General features: G+C 41.8%; 1 long non-coding RNA gene across 44 annotated transcripts in view; it reads right to left on the bottom strand.

The window, feature by feature from the left end:
• The window catches only part of LOC103788949 (uncharacterized), a 196,391-nt gene that overhangs the window by 58,271 nt on the left and 124,503 nt on the right, over window positions 1-13,617 (bottom strand). For 43 of the 44 annotated variants that reach the window (XR_013532441.1, XR_013532452.1, XR_013532474.1 and 40 more), the window contains one exon: window positions 65-13,617. This exon is cut by the window's right edge. This is a non-coding gene — a long non-coding RNA (uncharacterized LOC103788949). The remainder of the gene's footprint in view (window positions 1-64) is intronic. The other variant, XR_013532456.1, reaches the window with a different exon arrangement.

Here is a 13,617-nt window from a genome sequence, read left to right as displayed (position 1 = left end):
CCCAAGCCTAGGACTCTTTCTTTCAACTCTGCAGTTCTTTGTGGGAGGTATCTCCTTTTCTTACCTTGGTTGTATTTTCTTCCCTCTTCACTGTGATTTATGCTTTCCATCCATCAAAAGTTTTCATCGCTCCTTCAGCCAGCCTTTAGTGACTGCCCTCCAAACACCTAATTTTAGTGGGAAAGTAGCAATAGGTGAGACATGGTTGGTGCCCTCAAATTTATAAGATGGGTGTCAAACTTCTTGAAAAATAGCACTTTCCTGCCAGCTCACCCCTTTTTGCCACATTTTCCCTTCAGTCTCAACAGTTCAGAACCCTCCCCAACCTCTCTCATGGCCCCAAATCTCCTCCTCCTCAGGGAGGCTGTGTGGACACAGACTGACTGTTCACTCTTCCACCCCAAGGGCCCTGAATAATCTTTCTTGGAGCTCATTCTGCACCACTGACACCCTCTGTTAAAATTTAATGGCAAGCCTAGTAAAAAGATGATGAGCTTTATTGGCAATTCAAATCAGGTTATTGGGCACCATCTGCCTTTCTTCAAATTAATGGGAAGAAGAAATGGATCCTTTGGGCTTTGTTTATTTTTAGATTATGACAAAGGAACCCAGCAAAATGCCTCTAGACCATGTTAATCCCCACTGTAAATGAGGCCAAAATACCGAGGGGCAGAGGCGGGTGGTAATAAGTGACGGTAAACAGGTTTCCATTCACATGCAAAGATCATGGGAAAAGCAGAGGAAAGTATTCCTGTCTTCCTGCCTTCATCATGTCATTTCCCTTCCTGGTGTTAGATATAGTGAACCCGAAGTTTCTCTTCAAAGAATCTGTATGTAGGTATGTTCAGCTCTCTTATTCTTTAATTCTCTGTTTTAAAGTTTAACTTCCTTGTAGTTCCAGTAAACAACTTCTCCACCAGTTCTAATCAGTAGTTCACATTTGTTCCCCCAGCCCCCAGGCTCCATCCTGATTCATCCCAGTCACCTGCTCTGGTCACCTTCTTTGACCTACGTGACCCCTGGCTACCTGCTCTGACCCACCCATAACCACCCTTCCCACCAAACCACCCACCCTGCCACTCCAGCTCGGACCTCTGCTCTTTTTAAAGTAGCCAATCAGGATTAATTTGTGTGGTCTAACCCTAGCCAATAGGGGAAAGACAGAGCAGTAGAGGCAACCGCCATCAGGCATAAGTACCCCTTTCCCTCCCTTGTCCAAATGTGCAGTCACCATTGCTCCATCCATGAGCTGCACCCTTCTATAGAAGTAAACTGCCTTGCTGAGAGGATTTATCTTCAAGTGCTATTTCTTTTGCAGCACTGAAATTTTATTTATAACACTGGACCAACTGGGAAAAAAAGCCAACAGAATTATAACCCCAAGGAGGTAGCTGATTGAGACCGCCTGAGTAACAGAAGGGTGGCAAGAACGTCCTCTCTTCTGAAACACGTATCAAATTCAGGCCAAGCTGGTGGTTATGCCTCACCTTTGATTTCAGTTCTGGAGGCAGATGGAGCTTCAGAGACCTGGAAAATACTAGACAGATCAACTTTGGACTTGACCAAGAAATTCCCTCCACACAGTGCCCCTCCCTCAGGCTGACTTTCTAAAGCTCTTCCCCTCACAGGCACTGGCCCTAGAACACTCCAGTTAAAAAGCAAACAGGTTACCCAGGAGATGAACAAGTAACTCATTAGCAACTGCCACCCCATCAGCACAGGTTCCTGAGCAGATGGCTGCACTGCACTCTGAGGGGAGAGCACTGGGCTGAGAAGGGCGGATAGGCTACAGGGCTGAACATGAGTCTCCTGGGAGAAAAGACAGAAGAAAGGGAAGATTCTGGTAGGAGAGAGAGATGAAGATATGATACCTAGGTTCTAGGGAGCTTGGAGGCAAGGATGGAGTATTGCCCAGAAAAGAGGAGAAGAAAGTAATGGAGAGCTAGAGAAGTCACAGAAAAGGGCAAGGAGATTTCAGATATAATTTTTGCTAAGTGTATCGTCCCAGATTGGAAGGAATACCAGAGCATTTGGTTTTTCCATCTTTGATACAGTCATAGGTATTTCTGTGGTGGGGGGTGGGGGGCGGGGGACAGGGGAAACAGAGGAGGCTATTTATTTTAGTAATCTGTACGTTGATGTATTAATAAATTAAAATGATCTTATTGCTGTAATTTGTTTTGTTTGTTATAAAGTATAAGAACAACCTTTAACAATTTCCAGCAGCAATTATTTCATTTGGGAGTATTTTTCGCAATAGACTTTAGTGCACAATTGTCCACTATTTTACAACCTCCTATTGATGTCCTGTCGGTACCTCATAATTATAAAAGTATTTCATCATTAATATGTCTGGGAAATGCTGAAATCCACACTCTCATTCCTTCTGTTTCAAGTGGTCTTTGTTTGCACACACCCAGCAATGGAGAATGCCATGCCACCAGCAGTGGTAGCTCATTTTGCTGTTGGAAAACTCCGCTGGGTAGAGTAATCTTATGTCAAATCCAGTGGCTCTCAAACTTTAGTGCACATAACTATTAGTGTAGAGTTTGTGAAACCTGCCTTGCTGGGTCTTATCCTCAGAGTTTCTGACTCAGTAGATGGAGGGTACGGGGCCATAGAATTTGCACAGGTGACTTAATCCCATCCATCTCCCTATAATTTCCACTCCCTCTTCCCTGTAATTCCCAGAACAACCCAGCAAATTGAATTCCCTTTCTAATGTGCAGAACTTCAAGCACTTAAGCCCAGCTTCCCATTGCAATATAAGCATCACCAGTGCAGGGATACGGGTCAGTACTGGTTTCCTTGCCTTCTTCCCAGTGACTTAAATGGTGTTGACAACAGTGTGCACGTAATGAAAATCTGTTGAGTGACTGGAACAGAGTAACTGCTGTATAATTGTTGCTTGTTATTATTACTTCTGAGGAATAGAAACCTCACAAGACAGATCTTCCTTCCAGAGGGCTCCAAGCTAAGCTACAAATGCACTCTTACCCCATCTTCTACATTTCTCAACCTCAATAGGGCCGAGAATTAGACAAAGAGTATACTTTTGCTTTGGGTAAGTAATTTCTAGGTTTTTCCATGCACAGACCTGACAGGGTTGATGTTACATTACATCTTTTTAGAGAATGGGCTTACAAAAAGAGTGACACGGTGGATATTTTCACCAAAGAATTATCTTTTTTTTTTTTTTTAGATGGAGTTTCACTTTTGTTACCCAGGCTGGAGTGCAATGGTGCGATCTTGGCTCACCGTAACCTCCTCCTCCTGGGTTCAGGCAGTTCTCCTGCCTCAGCCTCCTGAGTATCTGGGATTACAGGCACGCGCCTCCATGCCCAGCTAATTTTTTGTATCTTTAGTAGAGACAGGGTTTCACCATGTTGACCAGGATGGTCTCGATCTCTTGACCTCGTGATCCACCCACCTCGGCCTCCCAAAGTGCTGGGATTATAGGCGTGAGCCACTGCACCCGGCCAAAGAATTATCTTACCGAGTGGAAGGAAATAATAGAATAATGAAACTTGGCAATTGGATGGGAAATGGAAGAGTAAAACCAGTCTCCTGTAGTGGATGTGCTCCAGACCCCCTGGTAGTAATTTACCCTCAAATTAAAACCCCATAAGTGGAAAAGAGTACAAAAATGGGCATGCCAAGGGCCTGGTGTGAGAGTGGTAGGTTCTTACTCCTGGCTTTTCCAAGAGAATGGTGTCCCACCATTGGTGTGGTGTCCCTCCATTGGCGATGAAGCTGTTTTGCACCTGTAGCTGGCCACCTTGCTTCCCCAAATGCCTGCAGGGCAAATGGCTTCAGTTTAAGGGAGAAGAAATAAAAAGCCTTTGAAATGAATCATCCTAAAAGCAACTCATTTTTTGTTTTAGGGCATAAGTCGGGTATTTGAGGGCTGACTGGAAAACTTCCTTTTCAGAGTCCTTCCTGATCTCAGGAACAAGTTTTTCCAAAGCCATCCCATGCAATTGTCTCAGCAAAGAGACAAAACCAGAAGACACTATTTCTATAATTACAACTAATTACAATCTCATGATTCCATTTAATCTCCACATAAGAAGTTCACCAATTGAAGAACAGCATTGATCCTCTGTGCCTGAGCCAATTAGATATTTTGGTCCAATCTGAATGGTTACCCAGCCTTGGCCAGGATGAATTTGTGTTTAGAATTTTATTTTTCTAGCCTCTGAGCCATCCCAGATTTTAAAGGGACACTGGAAATCATCCATTTGTGCATGTCTGCTCCAGCAAGATCTGCATACTTCAAAAATCATTAAGAAGTTAATACTGAAACCCATTTCACCTTTCTCCCCAGTAACAAGATTTTTTTTAACATTGAAGTGTTTAGATTTCCCCAAGAAAAAATTAAAATTATTTCTTAATACCTTGGAATTTTGATCCAGATAGTCTAGGAGAAAATAGATTACAAGTGACATCTCAATTTCAGGCACCTCATTAGTCAGGGACTTGATTTCCGATGATTGCTCTGCTAATCGACTCGCAAGCTGACTGCTGCTCTCTGGGGAAAGAACTCCGTGAATCCTGCTTCTAGGCCTCCAGGGGTTTGAGACTCTTGCCTTTCACCGTCTGAGGGTCCCTGGGCCTCCAGAGAAATCACAGAGGCAGCGGTGTCTCTGTCATTTACCTACCCTGAAATCCGAGGCAGGTTATTTATCCTCTCTGACCCTCCTCTTCCTTGGAGTATAGAAAAAAGAAAATGCTGCTGGCCGGAAAATTTGCTCTAAGTATGAGAGCATGTATTACTCTAGGGGCCACACACAGTCACTGCCCAAACAAAATCACTTATTTGTTTCTTCAACAAAGAGTTAAGCACAAGAGTGGACATGCAATATCCAGGCCTTGTTTTCCCGTCAGTTATAATCTGATGAGGAAAACAGATATGAATCAAATAATCCCCCAAATTATTTACAAACAGAGATAAGTGCAATAAAGGGAAAGAATCCAATTTTGTGAGAACTTACAGCAGAACAACTGCTAGCTCGGTGGAGAAGAAAGAAAGACTGAGGTCAGGGGAGAGGGGAGGAAAGACGGAGGACGCAACATTGGAACTGAGTTCTGAAAGGTAAGAGTGCGGGGAGGAATCCACATTGTAGTCACTGAGGGGGCAGGATCAGGAAAGAGGTTGTTGGAGAGAGCAAGGGGCAGCACGGCAGAAATGGGGCTGGATTAATCACCAGCAATTTTACGTAAGTTATTGGCAGGCTTTATCCCACATAGGCATACAGTGAAGTCCTTGATTAAATGACAAAAATTTCCCAGTATATCTTAAGAAAAAACTTTTAATCTTGCTATGAAATAAGACTTGACAGAAATACTTCCTGATCAGGTTACTGATTTCTCTGAAAAATGCTTAATTTATGTGAAAGGAGAAAAAAAGGAAAATTATATAATTTCATATAGCTATATAATTATATATAGTAGATAGGTAGAAAATGAATAAATAAATTCATTATAATTTGTAATAAGGAGACGGATTTGGAATTGGCAAATGATCTGAGATACGGGCTCAACCCTGATCACTACTAACTATATTACCTTAAGCAAATGTGTTATCATTTACTCAGAATTTTCTCTGTGACAGGCATTGTGCTAAGTGGTTACACAACACATATCATTGAATTTTTGCAGCCGGCCAGTGAGCTACCCAAAGTCCTCCTTATCATCATCATTATTATCAACTCTACTTCACAGAAGATTCAGAGGCTTTGAAAAATTAAGTGGCATGCCTACTTTCACATGTGTGATACATAAAAATCTTGGCATATGAATCCCAGCCACTGGTTCCAGAATCTGCATTTTAAAATCAGAGCATCGTTTCCTCTGTCCAGCCAGAAAGTGGTTCTGAAGATGAAACAGTCACAGAAGACCTTTGTGAAACCCTCAAGGCCTCACCAGTGGCAGAGGCCGCCAGGATAAACAGCTCTGCCTGCTTGCCTTGAGACCAGACCCTTTCAGGTTCACTCTAACTTGATTCCAACTATCCAATCTGGGTCGTCAGAAGGAATTTCCTTAGTAGGGTGCTTCACCTGCCCAGGGGCCCATGCCTCCACCGTAATTGCCAGTAAAGTACCACATGCATGTGCATGTGCACATGTGCACTTTTTTTTGAGGTTGGTTACCCAAAATGTTTATTAGCTTCTGGGAAGTGGAATCTTCTCCCCAAATTCTGAATCAACAGCATTTACTCAAAACAATAAGGGACTGAGAAGTTCAGGAGAGAGTGTTAATTCAGTCTGGTCTCAAACAGGAGATACTTGCTCACTAAACACTTTAGGTGGGTGCATGATGTGTCAGTCCAGAGGTCTAGCCATGGCTGGAATCCTTTAAGAATTATTTCCAGTTTACTCGAAACAAAACAAAATGAAAAACAACTTACTTACTCCTTTGTATATTTAGGAATTCAATAACTTACAGAAAAAAAATCTTAAACACATTAAAATCTGAACAATCTGTATCCTTCAAGTTCTGTACAGACTTCACCAATGTATACTGAAAATGCTTTAGCGCCTACCTTTCCCTTGACACTGGTTTTCACCAATGGTATTTCACATAAATGTTTTCATGCATTGGCATGGCCCAGGTTCTTGTTATTTTAATAACCTGATAGTATTTCATTCTGTTAACATTTCTTGAATGCATTTAAGTTAAAAAAGAAACTCTATTTTTGATCTTTGACTCCTTGATTTTTGCTTTAACATTTTAAAAAACTGATATGAAAAATGCTAACAATGCATGACTTAAGGGTTTCAGAGGACAGGCTTTGGAATCCAACAGACGGATATTTGAATACCATTTCTACCTCTTACAAGTTATTTGACCTTGAGCAAATCACTCAGGCTGTCTGAGCCCTAGTTTCCTCATTGTAAAACAGGGATAATAGCAATAACTTCCTCTTCAAATTGTTGCAAGATTAAGCAATGTAATATGCTTAAAGTGCTTTGCAGAGTGCGTGGTACATGCTAAAAGCTTGGTAAATGATGGTTCTTGGCATAATAGACAGGAAATACAGAGTTGTACCCACCTAAGGCATTTTCTTTAAAAGGGTGAAAATGTTATTTTTCCAAGGTCATAAAGGGAGGAAATCAGGGGAAATAGGAAGTATCCGAATTGACCACATGTTGGTGTCAATTTACTTGCCAATTCCAAGTTTGGGTGTCTGAAATGAACATTTCCAGTCCTAAAATGAGGATGGCAACCTGGGGCTGGTGAACATGAATAAATATGTTCAGGGAATAAATACACTCTACATGTCTCTGCCATGACTCCTCTGTTCAGCCTCAATGCTGCCCACCTTTCTGCAAACCAGGTTCTTCCACGCCAAGTTAGCCCTCCACCACCACCACCATCAAGGAGAATTTTCTGACACCTTCCCCAACCAATTATCTGAACAAGCAAGCCAGACAGAATCATGACAATTCTCCCTTGTCCAACTCATTTGCTTTATAGATCAGAAAATGCAAGGCTGAGGCAAGTAAATGAATTTCCAAGGTTGCATATCTACTTAATGGCAGAACTGGCATGAACAGAACCTGGTCCCCTCGAATCATCAACCACAGATTTTCTAATCAGTCATTTGTGTTTCACCTTGATGATATTATATTGAGCCATGAATCTCCTAGACTATTATTGACTTGATCTTTAATTTTTTGTTCCTAAAATTAAATGTAAAAGGAAATATTATATAACGAAATATTAATTGATCAAAATATTATTACCAATTAAATGAAATAAAAGATAGTCATAAAATAAATAGCAGAGCTATAATTAAATTCTAGGTAAAATGCAATGATTTATCAAAGGATCAGAGATGGAAGCAAATGCTTTCATTCACAAAAGAAGAGAAAGGACGGAGGACATTGCAGGCAAGGGTACAAAGCAAGCAAAGTGATAGAGAAAACACCCAGCACTGAGTGGCAGAGAATCCTCTTCTTAACACCTGATTAGTTGGCAGCAACAACAAAACCAACACCCAAAGGGCAGCAGGGTCTCACGTTTCTTAGCTATAATTTTTAGAGATCGATGATAAACTCTGTGAGGGACAAGTTCCTCCACTCTTAAGGGTGGCATTGGGTAGAAGGGGAGCTTTCACCAAGGATGCTTTAAGTTTCAATTGTGTGCCTGAGAAAGCCCTGCAATTGGCATGGCCTAGAATATCAGCACAGGGGCAGGAAGCTTTCAGTCAGCCTCAGTGCAGCAGAGTGAGGAACGAAAAACGTACTTATTAGGATTGTTGGCCTGGGAAACCCTGAGGTATACCAGTGAGGTCGGAGCTTAGGAAGTAAGGTTTGCTCCTCACAGTTGAGTGCCAAGTGCTGTAAATAACTCGGGGCTGGCTCATTATGGACCTATTTCAGCTAATCCTCCACAGGCAACAATCCTCCTCTTTTCTGGGACTGTGAAGCCTGGGGAAAACCACTCCTTTTCCAGTCAGGCTTGAGAGGGAAGAGCCAACCTTCTTTAATAAATCCCCAAGCTCACAGGATTCTTCTTACTATAGCTAGTGCTAAAAAGCGCAGAGTCTGCATGTCTCTGAAATGTTCAACACCCATTCTACCCCTTCTCGATTACACAACAACAATATTAACATGTCTATTATACATCCTATTCATCTTCTCTATTAGATGCTACGTTTCTAGAACAGTTATCCATATAATCACTTAACTGTGCATTAATCCAATCAATAACCGAGTGGCTCAATGTACTCACCTCCATTTTAGACCAAAAAACTTTATTGTACTTATTTCTATTGGAATCTGGCCATTATCTACATCTCCAGCCTCATCTCCCACTACACAGCACCCAACACTATAAGCTCCAGCCACATGGACTCTTCTTCCTAGACAGGGAGCTGGGCCTCCTCTCTCCCACCATAAAGCATTCAGATGTGCTGACTCTTCTGTATGGGCATGGAACAAATATTCCTTTCCACCTTCCTCCATCATCTAATTAGCTTCTACCCACCCTTCAATCTCAAGTCTCACCCTCCCCTCCCAAGCCCAACTCCCAGGCTAGACCAGCTTCTTAAATCCCAGGCAACTGAACATGCATAGTCTGTAAGTACAATGAGGCAAGGGATCTTGTCTGGTTTTGCTTCTCAGCAACTAGCATGGTGTCTGGCCTAAAGTAAGTGCTCAGTATGTGTTTGTGGTTTTAATAAATGAATACATGAACAAATGTGTCCTTTCCCTCAGGGTTCTGTCATATCTTTGAGGGCCATAATCTCATCTCATATTCTTAGTGCGTTGCACCATGCCTGACATATGAGCACTTAGTAAATGTTTGTTGAATGAATATGAAACTTCCATGTGCAAGTCTCCCCTTTAAAGCACTGTGAAGGACCACAAATAAGAAGTTACACGAACAACAAAACACCAAGCATATAAACATATGGTCCCAAACCTCAGAGAGTTTTCAGCAAAATACGGGAAAGGGGACAGGTACATGATAACCATAATAATGGCGAGAAGAAATAAAGGGCACGGAAGGAGTACAGGCAAAGGGCTAAGGAAGTTCAGAGTAAGGGAGATCACATGTGAGAAAGAGAATGGACAGGTTTCAGGGAGGAAGCCCTGAGCCCAGCAGCTGTCTTAGTCTTTATCTGGAAGCCATGTGTCCAGTGCTCTGTTGGGCAGGGCTGTTCCTGGGTCAAACATGTGTAAGGGAGGTGCCCACCTACCACCACTCTACTTTTGAAGCCTTTCTCTGTTTCGTGAAGGCTCTAAGCAGGGCAGAAAATTTAAAAGCCTACAGGAGCTGAGAAACTAAGATAACCAAAGGTGCAGGTTTACTGTGGCCGATTCCAAAGCACATCTCCCACCTGACAGGCAGAGGCAGTTGTTACTCAACTACTGTCAGTTGCCATCCTGTGTGAATATCAGCCCTGCGTGGTGATTTTTATTTCCCAAGAAAATACAGAGATCCAGATTCCTAAGTGAAATCTTCCAGTTTTTAAATGTTGGCAACTAATTCAATTCTTAGGCTCAAAAAACACTCTTTAGGTCTGTGGATGACATCCAGACTGTAGAGCTCATCCAGTCATGAACAGCTGGCTTACAACCTCTGGCCTAAACAGATTAAACCTGTGAAAAATTAAAGCCACCATTTTGTAGCCATGTGATTAGCAAATGTTAACAAATCTGATCAAATCAGATGTTGCCAAGGACGTAGAGCAACAGGAATGCTCATATTCAGCTGCCGGGAATGATGATTGGAACAGCTTCTTTGGAACACAAATTGGCATTATTGAGTAAAGATAAGGACATGCATATCTTATTACCTAGCAATTCCATTTTTGGCATGTTCTCTGGGGGAAATTATTGCAAATATACACAAAGAAACATATAACATATAAAGAACATACAAGGATGTTCATAACTGCATTATTTACTATGGCAAGAAACTGGAAACAAATCAAATGCCAATTAAAAGAATAAACTTCGGCATAATCACAGAACAGAATAAAAATAACTAAAGTTCTATCAATTAACATGGATCTGATGTCTTGATGGGTCAGTTATAGCCTTCTAAGTAAGATCTTCTAAGGTCTCTAAGATCTTCTCATCTCTAATGCGAAATAATCCTAGATATTACATACCCATTGTTAGTGTAACCTTTATTCATTCAGCAACTATTTATAGAGCATCCATATGCCAGATGCCTCAGCTAGATGCTGAGGATACTGTGACAAAGCAGATATGGCTCCTGTCCTTACAGTGTGGTAGGAGAGACAACATTAAACCATCAAATAGCAAATAGAGATGGAGAAATGGCGAAAAGAACAGGATGCTCTGGGAACATAACGGAGGAGGAACATAGCTTAGATGAAATAGGGAGGAATATGAAAGGTTACAAAAGTCCTCTCTGTAAAAGGGACAATTAAGTTGAGGTTGGTGAAGTTAGCCAGGAGAGGAGAAAAGAACATGCCAGGTAGAGGGAACAGCCCTGGAAGGACCCCAAGCATGCAAACAGCTTATCCTGCTCAGAGGGATGGAAAGAAACTCAGTGTGGTTGGAGCATGATGCATTAACTCTGGAAAGCTTGCATGCAATGAGGAAAAAGTCTGAGTTCATCCTTCCACCCAATTTTCAAGATGGTTGGCAAGCAAGCCAGAATGATGTATGAAATCTAAATGTCAAAACAAAACAAACTGAATTTAACCCACAGGCTCGTGCTGTATGAACAAAACATTCTACTAAACTACAATCCATTAGAAGAAAGAGAATATTAAGTTCAAATGTTTCCCTTCTGCCCACGCTGAAGCACCAGAGGTTAAGACCAGACACTCAGAGGATCAGAGTTCATTACCCAAAATATTTTCAGATATTAAAGCTAGACAAATTCATGTGATCTGCTAAGCTCCATGCAAGAAAGTTATAACCATTCAATGATTACTTTTCTTGTGGTTTCCAATTCACAAATTGTTGCCTCTCTATGCCATTTCCATATATCTATATATGGGTGTATGTATGTGTATATATACCCACACATATGCATATACTACATAGACATACAAATATTTCAGAATCTAACTTAAAATTTTCTGCCCTTGTTGTTTGATACTGGGTGCCTTGGCCAGAAACCCCAACTAAGCACAGCTCACATGCTACAGTTAAACTTTTAAAAAATTTTTATCTCTTAGGTAATTATGAATGGGACAGCAACAGGGGCTCCAGCAATAGCCCACTAGAGACTTAAACAATTGGCACCAACACTTTTTAGGAACAGGCAAGCAGTATTTTAATTTCAACAATGGTTTTTGCCAAAAGCCCTCTATAACTAATTTTGCAGTCAGAGTCCACAAGACCTATTTAGTGTTTGGCTAAATCTCATGGAACATCTCGTTTCCCTTCAGTTTTTCATTAGTTTGGATTAAAAATAAAAAAGCTAACAAGCATGGCTTGCATGAATATTTCCAAATTATACCACATCAGCATTTTCAGAGGTGACCCCACTCCCTTTTCTCCTCATCTGAAATGCCTTCATATCCACAGTCAGTTTGGCAATGCTATCTCCGTTCCCTGGTAGAATGTGGCCTGACCTTGCTCCAAGCAAAAGATGTGGAGAATGACTTGTTCCTTACCACGCATGCACATGGATTTTATAGTTGCTGTCATCTTTGTAGCTTTTTGATTTGCCAGGAGCCCAGCAAGGAGCAGAACCTCATACCAAACAGCTCCCACTTTAAGAGCTCTAAATGAAACTAGCAAGCAAAGAGAGGTGGGGTTCAGGAGATGCATGCAGAATAGAATGCCCTGGAACTACAGGCAGATGAATTGTCTTTCAGGATCCGTGACTCACACAGGTGTCTGCAAAATTTTCCACGAAAAAAAGGTTGAAAATACGGCATAGCCTGCTTTTATGATGTAAGTGCAAGTGATTGTGCTAGGCACTGGGGTTACTTTGAATGAAGAGGTGAGTTATTGCTTGCAATTATTCACCACCCACATTCACCCACTGCCATGTAACTTCCCCGTGCTTTCTGGGGATTACTCTGGGCTTGACCACGCGTTAAGCGTTGGTCAATACAATTAGAACAGGCATGATATAGGGCCGGGCGCGGAGGCTCAAGCCTGTAATCCCAGCACTTTGGGAGGCCGAGGCGGGTAGATCACGAGGTCAAGAGATCGAGACCATCCTGGTCAACATGGTGAAACCCCGTCTCTACTAAAAATACAAAAAATTAGCTGGGCATGGTGGTGCGTGCCTGTAATCCCAGCTACTCGGGAGGCTAAGGCAGGAGAATTGCCTGAACCCGGGAGGCGGAGGTTGCGGTAAGCCGAGATCGCGTCATTGCACTCCAGCCTGGGTAACAAGAGTGAAACTCCGTCTCAAAAAAAAAAAAAAAAAAAAAGAACAGGCATGATATGAGCCACATATAGGCAGAAGCTTTAATAGGCATTGCCAGTTTCTGTAGATGTTTTACTTCTCCCCTCTTTCCCGAGAACTGCATGTCCCAGACAAAGGCTGTTCTCTCCACCAGACTTAGAATGAGAAGATACATGGAGCAGAATGCTGCCCAGAACAGAACCACAGCTGACCTGAGTGTTACAGGGGTTAAAAAAATAAATGCTTGTTGCCGAAAGCCGCTGAGATGATTGGGTAGTTTATTAGGTTTATTAGGTTAGCCTGATTAATGCACTTATTAATGCAGAAAAACAGACTAGATCCCTTATCTTATGGACCTGATGGAGGCAGACAATAAACAGATGAACCAACTAATGATTATCATAACTACTTCTTTTTACATTGGGTGACATCTAATTATGTACATCTTTTCCATTTACACCTCTTCCACATCCAACCACATGTGGCCCTGAGCCTGCTTTCTTCTGGCCACATTCTCTGCATTGACAACTCCACCTATTCCTATAGCTTCCAGAAGCACCTCTTTTCAAATGTCCCTGAAGTTTACTTCTGTGGATGACATCCAGACTGAAGACTTCATCCAGCCAGGCACAGCTGGCTTACAACCTCTAGCCTAAACAGACTAGACTTGTGAGAAATTAAAACCACAATTTTACATCCACATGATTAGTAAATGTTAAGAAATGTGATCAAATAAAATGTTTTGAAGGAAGCAGAGCA

The sequence above is a fragment of the Callithrix jacchus genome, chromosome 2 (assembly GCF_049354715.1).
Source record: "Callithrix jacchus isolate 240 chromosome 2, calJac240_pri, whole genome shotgun sequence".
In the NCBI taxonomy this organism is placed as follows: Eukaryota; Metazoa; Chordata; class Mammalia; order Primates; family Cebidae; genus Callithrix; species Callithrix jacchus.
Note: the sequence above shows the minus strand (reverse complement) of the source record. Positions and strands in the feature narration are given on the sequence as shown.